General features: G+C 38.2%; 1 protein-coding gene and 1 pseudogene across 1 annotated transcript in view; one reads left to right on the plus strand and one right to left on the minus strand.

Annotated features, from left to right (window-relative positions):
- Window positions 1–22,447, minus strand: part of GPC3 (glypican 3) — a 473,825-nt gene that overhangs the window by 351,400 nt on the left and 99,978 nt on the right. The window lies entirely within an intron of this gene.
- On the plus strand, window positions 20,031–20,533 carry LOC109437932 (mitochondrial pyruvate carrier 2 pseudogene; annotated as a pseudogene).

The raw sequence follows: 22,447 nt of genomic DNA on the forward strand, positions 1-22,447 counted from the left end.
TCTATCCATAGCTGTCAATGATGTATTTAATTCCCCTGGCATAATTGTGTTTTGGTCAATTTCTCCCTTTAGTTCTGTTAGTAGTTGCTTGGTGTATTTCAGTGCTCCCTGATTGGGGGCATAAATATTGATGACTGTTATGTCTGCTTGTTGTACAGTCCCCTGCACCATTATGAAATGTCCATCTTTGTCTCTTGTTATCTTTTTCACCTGGAAGTCTGTTTCATCTGATATCATTATGGCTACACCTGATTTTCTCTGGGTACCATTTGCTTGGAGTGTCAATTTCCACCCTTTCACTTTTTGTCTATGCTTGTCCTTGTAGCTGAGATGTGTCTCTTGGAGACAGCATATGGTTGGGTTTAGTTTTTTGATCCAATCTGCTACTCTGTGCCTTTTTATTGGTGAGTTCAGTCCATTTACATTTAGGGTGATTATTGATATGTGAGGATTTCCTGTCATTCTATCTTTAGTTTTCTGGTAAGGCTGTGTCTCCATTGTTTCTTTGCCTTTTTGTTGTTGTCTATTATTTCTGTGTGGTGGTATTCTATGATGTTTCCCTCTGTTTCTTCTTTTATTTCAGTATATATTTCAGTTCTGGATTTATTTTGAGTGGTTACCCTTAAGTTTATGTAAAAGAAAGTTTGATATTTAGAGTATTCCATTTTCTTCAGCACGCTTACTTTCTCCATTCCCATATTCCGGTTCAGGCCTTTACTCTCCCCCTTTTTCAGTTGTGGTTGCCACAAATTGTCCCTGTTGATGGTGGCTGAATAGCCTCCTTTAGTATTTCTTGTAGTGCAGGTCGTGTATTAGAAAATTCCCTCAGCTTCTGTATGTCTGGAAAGGTCTTTATTCCTCCTTCATATCTAAAGGATATCTTTGCTGGATATGTTATTCTTGGCTCATGGTTTCTCTCTTTCAATAGTTTGAATATTTGGTTCCACTCCCTCCTGGCTTGTAGAGTTTCTGCTGAAAAATCTGATGATAATCTAATGGGCTTTCCTTTGTAAGTTACCGTCTTCTTTTCCCTGGCTGCCTTGAGGATTCTTTCTTTGTCTTTGATTTTAGACAGCTTCAATACAATGTGCCTTGGAGAAGGTCTGTTGGGATTGAGGTAACTAGGTGTTCTATTTGCTTCTTGGATTCGAGGGTCCAGTTCTGTCCACAAATTTGGGAACTTCTCATCGACAATTTGTTTGAATATATTCTCTGTTCCCTTCTCTCTTTCTTCTCCTTCTGGTATTCCCATTATTCTTATATTGCTCTTTCTGATGGAGTCAGAAAGTTCTTGTAGAGTTCTTTCATTTCTTTTAAGTCTCAAGTCTCTTTCTTCTTCCATCTGTGTCATTTCCAGGTTTCTATCTTCGATGTCACTGATTCTTTGCTCCATCTGGTCAACTCTACTACCTAAGCTGGTTATTTCATTCTTAATTTCTTCTATTGAGTTCTTAATCTCCAGAAATTCTATTTGGTTCTTTTTTAAGATTTCAATCTCTTTTGTAAAATGCTCATGCTGTTCTTTGATTGAGTTTCTGAGTTCATTTAACTGCCTATCTGTGTTTTCTTGTATCTCGTTGAGTTTTTTCAGAACTGCAATCTTGAATTCTCTGTCATTTAAGTCACATATTTCTGTATCTTTAAGTGCCTTCTCTGGAGATTTTTCACTTTCTTTCTGAGCTATCTTGTTGCCTTGGTTATTCATGGCGATTACTGGTTTACTATTTCTCTTCCTAGACATCTACAGGAGTGACTTCTGCAACAGGTTGATAGAAAGCGGTCTTCCTTTTTTTTGCCAGTACTTGTTGGTAGAATGTTTTATTATTTCTCCAACTGCAACTTATTTTTCTTCTCCCACACGGTAGTGCTATGTTTTCTCTGCACTATTCCAACTTCTCACACAATGGGGGGATTCCCTGGGAGACGGGCTTCTCCTCTGTTAATAGTTCGTCTAGGTCACAGGGCGCAGTGTCCCGGTGGGTACGCGGAGAGCTTTTGATGTTCCAAAGCTCTTCCAGCTCCTGATTCAGAGCCCGGATATTTCAGCAGTTCTGTTTACTCCTGCAGGGATCCGCCCAGATAGGTGGGGTCAGGGGCGGGGTGAGCTGTGAGAGGTGGCCCAGAGCAATGGCGGCGACCACCACCACAGCTGGTCCTGCTTCCACAGCTCTCTCCCCTTTGCCGGAACTAGTTGGGCTGTGAATTTGTGTTTGCGGTCCACAGTTTTTAAAACAGCAAATTTTCTGTTGTTTTGATATGACACTGCTACTGTTTCGCTTCTAGCACTGGGCAGGTGGGGGCGGGGCGAGCTCTGGGAGGGGAGGGAGGGGGCGGCTAGTCTCAGTGCCTAAGGCTCCGTTCTCTGCTCGGCAGTGCGGGCTTAAACCACCGTTTTCAGCCTTTTTCCCTCAGTCTTTTCTCCGAGGTCTCTGCCGTGAGTTGGGTTCAGCCATGTTATATGCTGTCCCCTCAGCCCTGTGGAGCCCTGGCGGAGCCCTAGCAGTCCAAGTTCTTCCCTCTCCCGCAGCTGCGGTAGTTCCGGGAAGCAGCAAGCTCGGCGCACTGAGCTAGGTCTGCGTCCTGCGCCCGCGCGTCTCCGTCTCCGCGCACTTCTCCCTTTCCTCCTCCCTCCACTGGCGCGGATCTCCCACCTGTAGGTGATTTCAGTCGGTAGTGGGCCTCTTCGTCTTGCCTGTCTGCTGTGCAGGGAGTCCTTTGTGGAGTTTTTGTTGTTCGATTCTTTGTAAATTCCAGGGGAGCTTTACAGAGGCTCACCTCACGCCGCCATTTTTCCGGAAGTCAAGATATTTTAATACTAATATTTTCTCCCTCTATAAGTTAAAAACTCAAACCTACCATGGAAACTACAACTTCTGAAATGGATAACATTACACCATTTGATTTGAGTACTGAGAAGCAGTAAGAATCATTGTCAATTTTTTACATATAGGCAAATAAAACAATGTAATTAAGGTTACACTGTTGTTGATGGTATTTTTCAAAATAAACTACTTTGCAATTTTTGCTAAATAGATACATATAAATATTGTTATTTTATATTGGAAAGTCACAAGCAATCCCCTCCATGGGGTATCTACTCTATAATGAGCTGTATATGTTCTTATTGAATTAAACAGGAGGCAAAAAGTGGACAGGAAACATTTCACACAGGAAAATGCACTTGAAAACGGGGAAATCAGTTTGAATTTTGGTTGCTGTAACAAAAATCTATATAAAGTTTGCTTACTTCCGTTGATTCTGTTGTTTCAGTAAAATAGAGTACCTTTTTCATCTTTTATACATGTAGTAAATGGTAAACAAGCAAGATGATAGTTACAAAAACCCAAAGTCCACATCTAATTGAGCCCTCACACCATTTTGGCATTAAATCTTCAGCACAATTAGGAAGGCCAGGCAATTATGTACCAACAATCTCAACCTAGCCACATTACATGGTCCAGGGATGCTGGGCCTCACTGGTTTTAGTAGACAATGTTCCGGAATGTCTGAGGGCATTTTAGATCCACTATGTAGCTCTGTAAAGTAACTATTACTTGCCATGCAAATTTCTAGTTTTAAGCAATAGTCAGCTACCGAGATTACTAAAGTATAGAGCCAATTTAAATTTGAAAAATTGAAATAAAAATAGACCAATATATGTCATAGCTCCATACACAATCACCTGAAGCAAATTTTCTGCCTTTCTTTATGTCAGTAGTAAGGAGAGAAAGAAAATTATACTTAAACTGAGAGAAACTAAAGAGAAATGACCTCATGTTCCATTAACCAAAATCAATACCTAATATATGCAAATGCAAGTTTCAACAGGATACCCATATGTAAATTGTAAATATGAAGCAGCATCCCTTTTAGTGCACAACTGAGCACTGGGTTACTATTTATTTAGGAGATTTTCAGTAAATTGTATGCTTTAATCTGTTACGGGAAATGGTCCCCTTCACCTCTTTCAGAAGTTACCTATGGCAGCTATTAATGCCCACAAGCAATGCAGTGACCCTGGCAGTGCATAATTCCACAGTGTATATTTAATTTTGAAGGTGAGAAATGAGATGGACTCCCCTCATAACACTTATTTTTATGACTCTCCTAATTCTTTGAAATTTATTATTTTCACTAAAAGCACCCAGAAAGTAATTGAAATAGATTTTCTAAATCCATTTCTAGATTATTTTAACCTATAGCAACATGTTAACTCATTCATAATATTCTTAACAAATACAGGAAATAGAATTTCTCTGATTAAAAAATATCCCAATGAACCTGCTACTTCAATAGTCTTCAAAAGAAACAAACAATTATAGTCGTTTTCAAAGAACTTTGAGTATGTGCGTATTTTTGTTGGTGTTGTTGTTGTTGTTTTGAGATCAAACTATAGTCCCAAAACCTGTCTAGTCAATTACCAAACTGGAAAAAAGAATAGGAAAATAAGAGATGGAAGTGGCCCTCTGGGGTTGAACCTAATTGAGGAAAGAAGCAACCATTCTCTCTCAGGCTCCTAGGCTAGGCATTTAGAGTCTGAATAAGATCATTTATTCTAAGACTCCCTTGTGGCTTGAAATGGCTGAGTAACTCCTAAGAAGTAGTTTGTTACTGTCAGTCAGGTCTGGCAATGAGTCTTCACTGAATCAGATATTAAATTATTGGGTTACTGGGTCCAGAAAATAAATGGCTGAAGGAGAATTGATAATAGTTTTCTGAGCAAAAAGAATATTAACTAAAACTGCAACTGAGGAAATGAGAAAGACACATGAACAAATCACCACTAACACAGAACTGAATGGAGCCTATGGAATCACAGATAGAACAGTTTGTGGTGTTTAGTCTTCCTCCCTAGATAGACACCTCTGGAGGGCAGGCCTCCATCTCAAAAGTCTCCTCTATCCCCATAATGGTAGTGCTCCAAAAATACTTGCAAAATCAATGGGAGAAATAGCATACCATAACCTACATTCACTTGTTTTCATTCAGTCAAAATTTAATAAGCAGTTACCATGAGAAAAGCACTGAAACACTGAAACGGATTGCTGTGGGAGAAACAAAGAACCAGTCACCATATCTCCTCCTAAGGAGCTCAGAGTCTAATTGGGGAGATAAGGTATGTTTACAATTAGCTGCTAAAATATCAGGTAACAACAACAACAAATACAAGATACTGAATAACAGGACCCTTTAAAAGGATACAGGTCAAGTCTAGATAGAGCAAGGGAAGATGAGTTTCTGCTGGAGAAAAAGGGGAAGACCTCAGAAGAAGGTGCCATTTGAAAAGGTCGCCCTTTCTGGAATACCTCTAATGGACTTTCCTTTTCTTTTCAACAGGCGGGTGGCCCCGCCCTCCACCGCCAACACTTATTCTTTGACTCAGGTTTTCTCTTGGGCCCACTGCCAAGCACTACACAGCTACACAGCCCCCACCCCCACCCCATCTGTATCTACTTAAGCCCAGAAACCCTTTTGAGGTTTTGTAAAGGGTTTTACAACTAATAACTATAGGGGACAAGGCAAGGTTTAATAACACACATGGAGAGATTCTAAGAAACCTAAAAAGCCTCCCAAAATAGCTATCACAGATCTTAAGTGGAATGGAGATGAGATTAGGCCTGATTTCCCTAGTTCCTTACATTGAGCTCAAGGCTTCTGGTATTCAGCACTAACCACCTTTCTTCATCCCTGTTCCCATCTTTTTCTTTCACACACTTAAAACTTGAAGAGGAAATGTAATGATAGGAAATTGGGTGCCTCTAGAGGTCAACATGACTGTCCTTCACATTTTGGAAAATATAAGCTAGATTTAATAGCTTCTTGTGCCGCTCACAAGAATAGTCATCTTAGATCAAATACATGATGCCTAGGAAGAACAAATGAGTTTTAGAAGGAATGCCTTACAAAATCAACCCTAATAGGTAATAGTAAATGTCACAATTATAACTTCATTCAAAGTGCACACAGAATCTAGTGCTAATAGATGTTTTCATGCATCTTTGTTTAGGTTATACATTATGTCACACCTGTTGGGGTTCAGTGAACACATGCAACTGTAAGCATGATGGGAAAGAATATTGACACAAACCATGGCAACACAAACATATTTCAGGCTTGAATGGCACAGCCTGCTTTAATAACAAGTATGGAATAATAACATGAACTTTCCAAGGGGTGGGGAAGGAGAGTGACTCTTTTTCTGGTTCTAAGAGTCCTGAGCAACTACAGAAATCACCACCTTATGTTTCATATGGCTTCAATGAATTCTCACACATGGAAATTCACTTCTGATTTTTTAGTGATGATGTACCAATCATCAATCTAACAGTAATAAGTTAGTGGGTGGAGGGAATCCTCTTTTCTTTTCTTAAGCCACATTTGGAAGAATAGTTAATTTCATTTGTTGCAAAGGGAGTGAATGGTTGGAAAATGGATGAGTGAAGTAATCACTTTTCTTTTTCCAAATATCCAGTGTTCTTGGTAGTACCCGAAAAGTCCTCACTGTGTGACCTAAATTTGCCAATTCCCAAATCATTTACTTTCTCTGCTCCCATTCCTAATTTCATGACTTTCTCTAGTAACACGTGAAATTTTGCTATCTTAATAGTACAAACTCAGAATATAGCTTAACCTTAGCTAAGCCGTGGTTAATGTTGGACAAGCCTTTTATAGCTTGCAAACTACCTGTCATTTTCCAGGGCAGCCAACCTTAACTGTTCCCATTTTCCACTCTTCACAAATTTCCCAAGTCCCAAACCCAATCCTGTCCTCTTTACTCTTAGTAAATGACATTTCTCTTTACTTTCACTGACAAAATTGAAGATATTAGATGTGATTTTTCTATGATGTCCTGCCTCTCCATCTTAATATTTCTGTCTCTTCACCTAATCTCTTCTCCTTCCCTCCTGTCTCAAGCTACCATACTCTCCTCCCTTCCACTCCCAAATATAGTAAAAGAGGAATTAACACTGACTTCCTCAACTCCAATCAATGTCACTTTCATGCTCATTATTCTAATGAAATTTGGTTCTCAAATGTCACCAATGACTTCAGAGTTGCTAAACATGATGGCTACTTCTAACCTCCATCCTTTTCTACCTCTCTGTGATATCTGACACTGCTCCTTCTCCAACCTCCCATGCTAACATACTCTTAAGGTCCTCATTCTGATTCTCTGACCATTCCTTTGCTAGATCTTTTTCTAAAAATTCTTTGGCAAACTTGCCAACTTTCATGATTTCAATTATACCTAATGTAGATAATCCTGGATTTGTCTTGTAAGTCTCCACCTCTCTCCAGAGCTCCAGGTCAATATTTCTGACTCCTTCTTGGCCAGCTCCCTATAGGTGGGTCACCCATATCACAAACTCACCATGACCAAAGTCACCATCTTCTTATAGTGACTGCCCCACAATATTTATTGCTTCACCGACTTACCTAGTATGGCTCATGGCATCACCATGCTAGTTTCCAGTGACTAATAGCTCTAAAAGCAAAAAAATACATATTTTATTCCTCACACTCATCCTCATCCATCTTATTACTAAGTTCTATCAGTTCTCTGTTTCCCAGTGTTTCTCACACTCACCTCCAGCTTTTCTCTATCTGCACTACTACTACCGAAGTTAAGATCTTCATCATCTCTTACCTCCATGTGAGAGGCACTGTGCTCAGTGCTTTACATAACACATCCCACAAAACAGGTATACAATAGGGCGGCCGGATGGCTCAGTTGGTTAGAGCACAAGCTCTCAACAGCAAGCTTCCGGGTTCAATTCCTACATGATATGGTGGGCTGCTCTCCCTGCAACTAAAGATTGAAAATGGCGATTGGACTTGGAGCTGAGCTGTGCCCTCCACTACTAGATTGAAGGACAATGACTTGGAGCTGATGGGCCCTGGAGAAACACACTGCTACCCAATATTCCCCAATAAAATTAAAAAAGAAAATCAAGATGAAATAGAACAGGGTTAAAAAAAAAAAAAACAGGTGCACAATAAATCTTTGTTCAATATACCATCCTTTTCCCACAGGTGATGCCAAACAAACACTAACAACCATCACCAGAAACTGGTATTCCCAAAAGAATTTTCCTTTAAAAACAAATGCCTTTATAAAAAATACCAGGCAAGAGATCATACACTTTTAACCACATATAAAGCAGGGTGAAAGAAGTGATTAGGTGACATAAAAAGTGGCACACCATCATCCTCAAGTAGTGCAACTACACAGTACATGGTAAATAGAACCGTGTTCCCTCAAATTAAGAAAGAATGCCATGCAATAGTGAAAATGAGTTAGTCCCTTCCAAAGGGATCAACAAGGATACCAAACAGGACAGAAGTATGGCCCTTCAGCTGGTTTTAATCCTATTTAATGCCCAAGGATCTTGAAGATATGATAGCAGGTTGCCTTTTGAATTAGATGTCTCCAGGCACACCATACAATATTTTCCTCAGACTTCTGAGGAACATGACAGGAAGAAAAAGTACAATTTTCTGTTTTAAGAACCCATAAAGCCTATGTATTTTTTTTCTTTGAGTCTTAGATATTCTCCTTTGGTATGTAAATGTGAAGAGGATGTTAAAGCATGCAAACGTAGCTTCTTGCAGAACAAAACTAGTTGAACATGGCTACCTAACTGCCTCTGTGAGCATCTTGATGTCACTAAAATATTTAATATTAATGACACATTCCTGTTTTTGTTACTATAATTCATGGTCCTTTGGAGCTCATTCATGCACCAAATAGCACTGAAGTGGAGGTGGGAGACAAAACAACTGAAATACTAGAATGATTTCTCCTTCCATACAACTGTCTTTTCCTCATTTTTATATTGCTTTGGGCTTTTAATGGGACCTGGAGAGGGATGCGGATGGAGGGAAATAGAGACAAAAAGAAAGGAGGAAAAAAAGAAGATACAGATGCTGTTTTGAAGTTTTCACAACTTAAGTGAGCCTGACTACTTCAACTGATCATGTGCCTACTGGCTGCAAGGTCTGTTTCTTTTTTTCCCCTTCAGTTCTATTTTTGCTGTAGGGGCTTAACTAATGTTGCTTTAAGAGGTTCCTGGTGCCATTGATTCTTGTAATCTCACGTGGGAACAGCATCAATGCTGGAAGAAATATGCCTGACCTAAACATCATGGGGCTGCAACATTTATTACTACTCTGAATCGCTTTATGTCCCTAAATCACAGATGTTAAAATCATCCCCTCAGAATGACAACTGCCTCTCTCATTTAGTGTCAACTTCCAAGATGGCTAACATGTTTAAAGGCACCCACAGAGAAAATTTAAGTCTTTCCTTTCTCTTATATTTCCGGGTATAGGCTGTATTCCAGAAATAGGGACTGTGCAGTGCCGAATAAAAGCAGTATTTGCTAAGAAGTTTTTATACCCTCATAAAGTAGCCCCTAGTGAAAATCACCTAACTGGCAGGAATTGCACAGGTAACAGATGGCTGGAACCTCAACCACATAGTTTTCTAAACTTTGGTTAATGGGCCCTGGCAGGCTGCCATCCCAGTTTACTACAAAAGCAAAATGCAAGGCTAATGAATTTAAAAAATGATGCCAGGCATGAACACTACCCTTTGACATTCTCTTGCCAATGAACAAATATCACAGACAACTCAGCGAGCTCTCAGGCAGGCCAGCCAACAAAAAGCACAGGCAGTACTATGTCAGTCCCAATGTGTACATTTCCCCCACGAATCCAAAGAATGTTGCTGAGATCTAAGTCATCCATAAAGTATTAAAATGGTACCCAGGGGTATAAGCAAGATGCTCTTTCACCTGGGTTACAACACACTATTGTGGGCTCCATGGATGACAACACAGGAGAAGCTTGAGAAATTTAGCTGATATCTTCAGAGGGGTGGAGGAGCTGCTACATGAAGGCAGATTATAGACCTTAGGCACTCCAGTTTGAGTAGATAAAGGTTGAGAAGGGATATAATCAGTCTGTCAAATAATAATAGAAGTGAACTCATTCACCAAATCCTAATACAATAGAGATAAGGAAGACTTTTGAAACTAAACAAAGATAAGCTTAAAATAGATTAAAATGAGTGTTGGAGTGGGAAGCACTAGTTTTAAATATATGGAACACATTACATTATTCAAACCGAGAGGTGTTAATGGCTGAAAATACATAATTTCCCCATAACAGAGTTACACACATTCATAAGATTTAATTCACAAGACTTATTGAATTAGCATAATTTCGAAATAGACCCTGATCTTTAGGACCAGACACTTGGAAAGTGTAGAAAAAACCCATTTCTAATTACGACACCTAAGAAGAGCTCCCAAAGTTTACCTGAGTTCCAATTTGTACCAAAAAATTACTATCTTACAATGACATATTTCTTCTTGTTGAGGGACAAGATTATCCTCATTTGCTTTTTTTAAGAATACTTTACAATCTCTCATTTCGTGTTCTGTAGACATCTACTGCCCCCAATCTTTTGCAATTGCATTTTGGGAGTGCATAAACCATCCAATTTCTTTATCTCAGAGAAGCTACTTTTTTCTCTCTGTGAGCTTTTGTTTTTGGTTTGACCAATAACTTCTTCAACATTAAATATTATGTTATCTTGGTTTTGCTTCAACCCCTTTATTCCATGCAATTTTTTAAAAAAGATTTGATTGTCATTGAATCCTAATCCTTCCATTTTATGCTTACATTTCCTTCACTATGTTCCCTATATACGACTATCCTACTTTTCTAAGTCCTCTGATTGTGGTCACTTCATATTTATTGAGGACAAAGTAAACAGAAATAGTTGTAAACCACAGAATAAAATATTTCAGTTAGACACGTCAGTTGCACTTAGAATGATGCTATGTAAGTAAAATATTAGATAACAGGCAATGTTTTTATTCTCTACTCAGCATGGAGCAGGTTGCAGGAAATTAGGCCAGTTTCTCAGCAGTTCAAGGCAGACCTTTATAGTATGACTTCATTATTTAGTTTGAAAGTGAATTTCAAAACCAGAACTCACCCATAGTCAAACATAAGTACAAACAAACTTTCCAAGTCACATATAAATGAGTTATTCATCATCTGCCATTTGCAATCACCCATACCTCTGGTTCCCTGCAATTAATTCAACGAATTAAAAAATTTGCCTTAGAATATTGATTTGAAAGGCAAAGTTCTAGGGTCTGTCTTTTAAAAGAACATGACAAATGAAGGCAATGGCCAAGATAGAACAAGAGAAAAACAGATAACATGTCAAGGCCAGATTATCGGCCGTCCCCTGGCTAGTGGAGTATCTATCTCATTTGAAGGGCTCATATATGAGGTCATTTGATCAATGGCTTTTACTTCCAAACATCCAGAAATACATACTACATCATTTAACTAGAAAGTAGAGAGCCTGAAATCACACAGCTGCTCAGCTTGATTCCAGAGATGTAAACTACTCTGGCAAAATTTTCTAATCCAAGTCTCTCATTTCCAACTGGTCTCATTGGGTGGTCCACATGATATATGCAGGGACTAAAAAGGGGTCTGTTTAAAGTAGTACACCCTGAAGGGCTATTTTGCAATGACACATGTTGTACAGATTAACTCAAGATATTGTTCTTTGGGTGTTGATTTAAATTAGACAAAGCCTTTTATTGTTTTGATTTATTTGTATTTATTGAGTTCTAGGCATAAGAAAACAGCTCGGAAATGGTAATGAGGGTATTTGGTCCCCTGTCTGTCGTTCAACTTCTCTTCCACTATACTATTCCTTTAAAGGAACATTTTATTCCAGCTCAAATAGTTTCTTTGGCATCCACCAAGCTCATTTTTCCTGCTTCAAAGATTTTGCTCAGGCCATTGTATCTAACTTATAATGAATGTCACAGTCTCTCATATCCTTTCATCAACAGCCTTCTCATCATCCGGGCTTAGCTCAAAAAGAGATAGTATATACATGGTCTCTTCGTCAACTAGACTATAAACGCATTTGAGACAAGAAATTGCATCTTACATGTCACCTTCACAGTATCTAGCACAGTTATTGGCACTTTGTAGGTGCTCAATAAACACTTCTGGATTGAATGAACCCATCAATCAATATCAAGACCCTTACTGTAACGTGGACATCTTTGAGAATATAACTTCAGCAGATGAACATATTCAAAATATTTCTTTTGCTATCTGAAAACAGTTAAGCAACAGGGACCTATACTATTATCACTATCTGAAATCAGTAAAACACCTTGATAAAAAAAATCGTTATTTCCATGGGTGAAGGTGGTCAAAGGGTACCAACTTCCAGTTATAAGATGAATAAGTTCTGGAAAGGTAATGTACAACATGGTGACAATAGTTAACAACATTATACTGTACATTTGGAAGGTGCTAAGAGAGTAGATCTTTAAAGTTCTCACCACACACACACACACACACACACACACACACACACACACAGTAACTATGTGAGGTGATGAATGTGTTAACTAACGTTATTGTGGTAATCATTCACAACATATACATATATAAAATTATTATGTTGTATACCTTAAACTCACACAATGTTGTATCAATTATATCTCAATAAAGATAGAAAAAATAGTCATTTCCTGAGACACTGAAGAACTACTACATTCAGAAACATTATGAGTCTATTTAGATCTTTATTACTAAAGCCATTGAGATTTGCCATCTACCACAAAGGTTGTTCAATCAACACAAAACAAAGTGAGGAACATTAACACCATATTTTAGGTAATTAGTACAACATGATCACAATTCCTAGACATCTTTAATTTTTTATCAAACACAACAAAATTCATATTACATAGACTACTATTTCATTAATATGATTTGAAATAACAATGGCAAAAGCCTAAGAACACATACACTACTAACACTTGAAAGCTTCACACCCCCCTACTCCCCACAAAGGCTTATCAGGATACAAAAAGAAGACTTCCTACAATGCACTCCTAACTCTAGAAGCAATGGTAACTATTAAACACTGGGGTGGGGTGTATTCCCAGGGTATGGTGATACTAAGAAAAACAGCCTCAAATAACATAAAGCCTTATCCTGGGTTTCTGAATCTGACTGTTGTAGTTCCAATTCATGTCCTATCTACCTGGGAATCCAGAAGCAAAACAATGTTATCACACTGATTCTCAATGACAAACAGCAAGAGGTCTTAAGCAGAGTTCAGATATGGCTCCCTGGTGACCTGAAAGTTGTGAATGGGCCATCCTCACACAAAGGCCACTATGCCCAGCAGTTCTAAGAACTGTATCCTTTGGGAAAGAAATGAAGATTCCTGATGTGGTTTGTCTTTGGCAATATTGTTTTGTTTTTAATTAGGGTGGGTGGGTGAGATGTTTGTTTTACATTCTATGTTTGGTTTGGTTATGTTCTAATTAAGGAAACCATCTTTAATTGTTAATATCCCATTTCATTTTGGAGCCTTGACATAAAAATTATGGTGTTTTTTTTTCTTCATCCAAAAATGAGAGTCAACAAAATATTCAGTAGATTTAATCCTGACAGAAGTAACATTTTCAATGTTTTGATACAGAACTGGGAAGACTATTACTTAATAAAGAATAATACTATAAACAAGATTTCGGTGACTAACAAAGAAGAATAAAATCACTTTAGGCTATTATTTCTTAGTAAACATCACCTCTGTAGTGGATATTTTAGGTACAAGTCAGAAAACATATTGAAAATATAAATAAATGCCTTTAGGAAGCATTCAAATTTTATATCAAATTTGAAATATATCAAATTCCAAAGACATTAGAGTTTGTAAATAATAATAGAAATAAATTTATTTTAAGGTCATGGTTACATTGAGTTTTCCTTCACAAATCGTACAACTAAATCACTACAGATTTGTCACTAAGCTTAGTACAGCAATGGTAGAATAGAAAGAATATAGAATTGTCAGAAAACAAAAGTGTAAGTGATAGTGACATGGGAAAGTCTTGCATCTCTCTAAATCTAACCTTTCTGTATGGGCAAAATAGGGATAATACTAACTATTCTCTACTCACACACTGCTGGTAGGCCTAAATAGAAAAAAATTTCAACATGTAATTTGGAAAACACATCAAAGAACTTTTACACCTTCATATATGGTTTTTTAACACAGTAATCCTGAAATTTTAAGAATTTATCCTGATACTACCTAATATTCTGGTCAAGAAAGTAGATTACGTAAATACTAGCTTGCCTGCTCACATTACTACATTAAAATTACAACCAAATTATAGAATAACCAGCTTGGAGAAACATCTAAAAACTAGCTGAATAGAAGTCCCCTAAATACGGATATAAAAAAGAAGCCACGTCAAGACTCGTAGGAGCGGTGGAGACATTAAACAGGCTGGCCCCACACTCACATGTGGTGCATGAGAATTGGGAGGGATATTTCAGCTGCCGATGTCCCCCCTAAGGAGCGAGGGGTTCCAGCCCCACATTAGGCTCCCCAGCCCAGGGCACCAGTACAGGGAAGCGGAGCCCCCACAACATCTGGAAGTGAAAATCAGCAGGAATTCTGTCCATCTGGGTGAGACTGAAGGTGGCTGGAAACCCAATCATCATCTTAAAGGGACCACACGTAGACTTTCTTGCTCCCAGACACTCACACTGGGCTCCACCACAGAGATGGCAGCTCGGGACAAGCCAGAGAAATACAGGGAGAGAATAAGTTGTATGGATTCAGGATGAAGGGTGGAGGGACAGCCACCATTGTCCCTGTGTTGAGCCCTCATCCTGTGCAGCCGGTGGCAGGCGCCATCTTTTCTGTGTTGAGCCCTCTCCCCAAATGGCCAAATCTGAATCTACACTACCCCGGTAAACTCTGCTGGCTCCACCCTGGTGAATTCCTGGGACCCTGCCCAACTCATGCACTGCAGAGGCGATTTCACAAGTAGGCAGCTGGCATTGACCCACATTGCTGCCTTTATTAGATAACTCTCAGGAGTGCGCAGGCCCCAAGCATGCAGCAGCTGATCTTGGTGTGCTCTGTGCCTTTTGTTGACAGACTGAAGGCTCAGCACTTGTACCAAATCTGAATCTGCATTAACCAGGTGAACACCACTCACCCCATCCTGGTGACACACTGAGACAACACCTCACCAACTCATGTACCGCCCAAGATTCTGTTAGCAGCTGAGCCTTATGACCAGCCAGCAGGTGGCGGCAGGCCTTGGGGTGCCCAGGTCCTTTTGCTGAGCTGCCCCAGGCCCGATACTGGTGGCAGCCAGCCTTATTTCAAACCATGACCTCTCACAAGTGCCTCCAGGTTCAGCACAGGAAGCGACCAAACACAGATCACTTTGTAGCTTCTACCAAGTAGCCCTGGGCTAGTCACAGGCAGTGGCTGACACTGGCCAGCATGGGAGACCCTCCCAAGAGGCTCCAAAACAAACACACCTGGTGGCCAGCATGAGACCACAGTAGAGCACCACCTAATTAGCCCCACAAGTAAAACACCCAAAAGGTGGACTCAACAGGCACCAGAGCTCACTGGGTGAATCACGCTCTGTGGGGTCACTCCCCACACAGCAGCTCACACAATGTGGTCAGGGCCTATCCTCACAACCTGAGGATCAATCCCACTCACTAATATACCAACAGCCATCTAGGCTCAACTACAACAGGAGGGCACACACAATCCACACAAAGAACACTCCTGGAGCACCTGGCTCAGGTGATCAGGGAGACTGTGTCACTGAGCCTCAAAAGACACTTACTACACGAGGCCATCCTGTGGAGACTAGGAGACTCAGCAGATCTACATAATATATAGAAACAAACACATAGAGACAGCCAAAATAAGGAGACAAAGAAATATATCCCAAGTAAAATAACAGAAGAAAACTCAAGAAAAAGAACTAAACAAAATGGAGGCAAGCAATCTGCCTATACAGAATTTAAGACAATGATTATAAGGATGCTCAAGGAACACAGTGATAACTTCAACAAAGAGATAGTAAACATAAAAAGGGAGATAGAAACAATAAAAAAAGAAACAGTCAGAAATAAAGAATACAATAAATGACATAAAGAACACACTAGAAGGAATCAATAGCAGATTAGATGAAGCAGAGGATGGAATCAGCAATTCGGAAGACAAAGTAGCAAAAAACATACAATCAGACAGCAAAATGAAAAAAATAATTTTAAAAGTGAGGATAGTTTAAGGGACCTCTGGGACAACATCAAGTGTAACAACATTTGCATCATAGGGGTAGCAGAAGGAAGAGAGCAAGGGTTTGAGAACCTATGTGAACAAACAATGATAGAAAACTTCCCTAACCTGGTGAAGGAAATGGACATACAATTCCAGGAAGTGCAGAGAGTCCCAAACAAGACGAACCCAAATAGGCCCACACCAAGACACATAATTAAAATGCCAAAGCTGAAACACAGAGAGAGAATCTTAAAAGCAGCAAGAGAAAAGCAGTTAGTTTCCTACAAGGAAGCTCCCATAAGACTGTTACCTGATTCCTCAACAGAAACTTTGCAGGCCAGAAGGGTTTGGTGCAAAATATTCAAAGTGATGAAAAGCAAGGACCCACAACCAAGACTACACTGTCCAGCAAGGTTATCTCTTAAATTTGAAGAAGAGATAAAGAGCTTCCCAAACAAGAAAAAGCTAAAGCAGTTCATCGCCACGAAACCAGTATTACAAGAACTGTTCAAGGGACTTCTTTAAGAAGGAGAAGAAAGGGAAAAATAAACAAACATGAATAATAAAATGGCAATAACTATGTATCTATCAATAAGCACTTTAAATGAAAATGGATTAAATGTTTCAACCAAAAGACATAGGGTGGGGGTGGCCAGTTAGCTCAATTGGCTAGAACATGGTACTCTTAACACCAAGGTTGCTGATTCAATCCCCGCCTGGGCCACTGTGAGCTGTGCCCTCCTTTAAATTAAAAAAAAAAAAATGGACATAGGGTAGCTAAATGGAAAAGAAAACAAGAGCTATACATATGCTCTCTACAAGAGACTCACTTCAGATCAAAAGAGACACACAGACTAAAAATAAAGGAATGAAAAAATTTATATTTCATGTGACTAGAAAGGGGAAAAACACTGGGGTAACAATACTTATATCAGACAAAATAGATTTTAAATCAAAAGTTATAATAAGAGACAAAGAGGGACATTACATAATGATGCAGGGATCCATCCAACAAGAGGATATAACCCTTGTAAACATTTATGCATCCAACATAGGAGCACATAAATATATATAAAGAAATTTTGACAGACCTAAAGGGAGACATCAACAGTAATAGTAGAGGATTTTAACACCCCATTGACATCAATGAATAGACCTTCCAGACAGAAAATCAACAAGGAAACAGTAACCTTAAATGATACACTAGACCATTTACACTTAATATTTTTAGAACATTTCACCCAAAGTAGCAGAATATACATTCTTTACAAGTGCATATGGAACATTTTTCAAGATGGACCACATGTTAGGCCATCAAACAAGTCTGAATAAATTTAAGAAGACTGAAATCATATCAAGCGTCTTCTCTGACCACAATGGTATGAAACAAGAAATCAATTACAAGAAAAAAACCCTGAAAAACACACCAACACATGGAGTCTAAATAACATGCTATGAAACAATGAATTGATTAACAATGAGATCAAGGAACAGATCAAAAGATACATTGAGACAAATGAAAATGAAAACACAACTCAAAATCTATGGGACACAAAAAAAAGCTGTCCTCAGAGGGAAATTCATAGCAATGCAGGCCTATATCAAGTAACAGGAAAAATCTCAAATAAACAATCTAACCTTACACCTAAAAAACCTAGAAAAAGAACAACAAACAAAGTCCAAAGTCAGTAGAAGGAAGGAAATAATAAAGATCATCGTAGAGATAAATGAAAGGGAATCTAAAAAAAAAAGTACAAAAGATGAATGAAACCAAGAGCTGGTTCATTGAAAAGATAAACAACATAGATAAACCTTTAACCAGGCTCATCAAGAAAAAATGAGAGGAGACTCAAATAAATAAAATCAAAAATGAAACAGGAGAAGCATCAACTGACACCACAGAAATAGAAAGGATTATAAGAAAATACTGCGAACAATTATATGCCAATTGAACAATCTAGAAAAAAATGGACAAATACTTAGAAAGATACAATCTTCCAAGGTTGAATCAAGAAAAAATAGAAAATCTGAACAGACTGATCACTACTAATGAAATTAAATCAGCAATAAAAAAAGTCCTGTACCAGATGGCTTCACAGGTGAATTTTACCAAACATTCAAAGCAGAATTAACACCTATTCTTCTCAACCTATTCCAAAATATTCAAGAGGAACAATGGCTCCCAAACTCATTTACCAGGTCAGCATTACCCTGATTCCAAAACTTGACAAAGACAAAAATAATAATAATTAGTAATAATAATAGTAACTATTATTATTATTATTATTATCTGACATCCCTGATGACTATAGATTGAATATAGATGCAAAAACCCTTAGTATAATATTAGCAAACCAAAGTCAGCAATACATTAAATATGTCATACACCATGATCCAGTGGGATTAATTCCTGGGATGCAGGGTTGGCTCAATAAACACAAATCAATTAACATGACATATCACATAAACAAAAGAAAGGATAAAAATGATATGGTCAAAGAAAAAAAAAAAGATATGGTCATATCAACAGATGCAGAAAAGGCATTTGACAAAATTCAGCCTCCAGAGGGCAGCCGGTTAGCTCAGTTGGTTAGAGCACGTGCTCTTAACAACAAGGTTGCCAGTTCAATTCCCACATGGGATGGTGGGCTTTGCCCCCTGCAACTAGATTGAAAATGGTGACTAGACTTGGAGCTGAGCTGTGCCCTCCACAACTAGACTGAAGGACAATGACTTGACTTGGAGCTGATGGGTCCTGGAAAAAACACACTGTTACCCAACAAAATTAAAAGAAAAAATTCAGCATCCATTTATGAAAAAAACTCTCAGAAAAGTGGGACTAGAGAGAATATTATACCTCACCATAATAAAGGGCATTTATGACAAACCCACATCTATCATCATAATCAACAGGGAAAAGCTAAAAGTGTTTTCCTTAAGATCAGGAACAAGACAAGGATGTCCACTTTCATCTGTTTATTCAACATAGTATTGGAAATCCTAGCCACAGCAATCAGACAAGAAAAAGAAATAAAAGGCATCCAAATTGGAAAGGAAGAAGTAAAACTGTCATTATTTGCAGGTGAGAGGATAATATATAGAGAGAACCCTAGAAATCCACAAAAAAAAAACTATTAGAATTGATAAATAAATTCAGTAGTCATAGAATACAAAATTAATATTCAGAAATTTGTTCGTTTTTACACACCAATAACAAATTATCAGAAAGAGAAATTAAGAAAACAATTCCATTTACAATTTCATCAAAAAATAAAATACCTAGGAATAAATTTAACCAAGGAGGTGAAAGACCTGTACATGTAAAATTATAAGATACTGAAGAAAGAAACTGAAGAAGATACAAATAAATGGAAACATATACCATGCTCATAGATAGGAAGAATTAATATCCTTGAAATGTCCATACTACCCAAAGCAATCTATAGATTCAATGCAATCCCTATCAAAATACCAATGGCAATTTTCACAGAACAAGAACGAATAAACCTAAAACTTATATAGATCCACAAATGACACCTAATAGCCAAAGCAATCTTAAGAAAGAAAATCAAAGTTGGAGGTTTCACACAACCTGATACTGAACTACACTACAAACCTGTAGTAATCAAAACAGCATGATACTGGCATAAAAACAGACACACAGATCAATGGAACAGAAAGGAGAGCCCAGAAACAAACCCACGCCTATATGGTCAAGTAACCTATGACAAAAAAGGCAAGAATATCAATGGGGTACAGACAGTCTCTTCAATAAATGGTGTTTGGAAAACTGGACAGATACATGCAAAAAAAATAATCATCCTCCTGCCCAGCAGGCCACCGTCACTCGACCTCAGAGATGTCAACTGCTGGTGTCTGAGGCCTAAGGGCCACCTACCACCGGGTCCTTGATAAAGTGGAGCTCATGCTGCCTGAGAAACTGAGACCATTGTACAACCACCCGGCAGGTCTCAAAACAGTTTTTTTCTGGGCTCCAATTATGAAATGAGGGTTGGTGTGTGCTGGATTGGCTGAGATGGCCAGACCTGCGGAAAAACTCAGCACAGCTCAATCTGCTGTTCTGATGGCTACAGGGTTTATTTGGTCAAGATACTCACTTGTCATTATTCCAAAACACTGGAGTCTGTTTGCTGTTAATTTCTTCGGTAGGGCAGGAGGAGCCTCTCAGCTCTTCCGTATTTGGAGATATAATCAAGAAGTACAAGCTAATGCAAACAAATAAGAGCTCTTGATCCTTCTAACAATCTAGATGTGAATATAACCACTGAGACTCAGTTTGATTAATTATTCGATTATTGGTAAGGTGATGCTAACTGTTCTCGTGACTAGAAGGCACTAAAAAAAATCTAAGTTAACTGGGAGCTAGTACTTGATTCAGCAGAAAAATAAAGCAAATTTTTAATTAAAAAAAGGAAGAGACTAGATCACTTTCTTATACCATATACAAGAATAAACACAAAAAGGATTATTAAAGACTTAAATATAAGACCCAAAACTATAAAACTCCTAGAAGAAAACATAGGCAGTAAACCCTTTGACATCACTTAACAGTTTTTTGGCTATGTCTCCTTGGGCAAGGGAAACAAATGAAAAATAAACAAATGGGACTACATCAAACTAGAAAGTTTTGGCATAGCAAAGGAAACAATCAACAAATGAAAATACAACCTACTGATTGGGAGACAATATTCACCAATGACACATCCAATAAGGGGTTAATATCCAAAATTTATGAAGAACTCATACAACTTAACACCAAAAAACAAACAACCCAATTAAAAAATGGGCAGAGGACATGAAGACACATTTCACCAAAGAGGATATGCAAATGCCAAGATGTTCAACATCACTAATCATCAGAGAAATGCAAATTAAAATCACAAAGAGATATCACCTGTCAGAATCGCTATCATAAATAAATAAAACAACAAGTGTTGGCAAGGACATGGAGGAGAAAAGGGAACTTTTGTGCACTGTTGGTGGGGATGCAAATTGGTGCAGACACTATGGAAAAAAGCCTGGAGATTCCTCAAAAAATTTAAAATAGAACTAATTTATGACCCAGCAATACCACTTCTGGGTATTTACCCGAAGAAATCCAAAATGCTAATTCGAAAAAATATATATGCATCCCTATGTTCATTGCAGTGCTATTTACAACAGCCAAGATATGGCAGCAACCTAACTGCCCATCTGTAGACAACTGGATAAAGAAGTAATACATATATACAGTGGAATATTACAAAGCCACAAAAAGAATGAAATCTTACCATTTGTGACAACATGGATGGACCAGGAGGAAATTATGCTAAGTGAAATAAGTCAGACAAAGATAAATACCACATTATCTCACTATGTGTAGAATCTAAAGAACAAAATAAACAAACAAACGAAACAAACAGACTCATAGATACAGAGAATAAACTGATGGTTGCCAAATGGGAAGGGGGTTGGGGGCCTAAGGTGAAGGGATTAAGAAGTACAAATTGGTAGTTACAAAATAGTCACGGGGATGTAGAGTACAGTATAGGGAATATAGTCAATAATATTTTAACAACTATGTATAGTGCCAAGGGGGTACTAGACTAATCAGGGGGATCACTTCACAAATTATATAAATGTCTAACTATGACGCTGTACACCTGAAATTAATATATAATACTGAATGTCAATTGTAATTGAAAAATAAAAATAAAATGAATTTTAAAAATTACTACCTGAAATATACATTATGGAAAAACGATAAGGAAAAATGCAAAGATGAAAGTTACAATTCCTGATGTTCCCTCTAAACATATCCACTGCTAATGTTTTAGTGTTCCCGCCCATACACATAACACCCAAAACCTTTTTCTTTCTAGATATTGTACTGAATATGTTTTCTAACTTGCTTTTTAAACTTAATAATACTTCATAAAGATTTTTCCATTTCAATAAATTACTTTTTTTTTTTTTATTCCTGATCAGCCTGGCTAGAGGTTTATCCATTTTATTTGTCTTTTCAGAGAAGCAGCTTTTGGTGTCATTGATTTTTTTTTTTAAAGATTTTATTGGGGAAGGGGAACAGGACTTTATTGGGGAACAATGTGTACTTCCAGGACTTCTTTTTTCCAAGTCAAGTTGTTGTCCTTTCAATCTTAGTTGTGGAGGGTGCTGTTTATCTTCAAGTTCATCTTCAAGTTGTTGTTCTTTCAGTCTTAGTTGTGGAGGGCACAGCTCAACTCCAGGTCCAGTTGCCGTTGCTAGTTACAGGGG

The sequence above is a fragment of the Rhinolophus sinicus genome, chromosome 18, assembly GCF_057876585.1.
Source record: "Rhinolophus sinicus isolate RSI-liver-muscle chromosome 18, RSI-T2T, whole genome shotgun sequence".
NCBI classification, from domain to species: domain Eukaryota; kingdom Metazoa; phylum Chordata; class Mammalia; order Chiroptera; family Rhinolophidae; genus Rhinolophus; species Rhinolophus sinicus.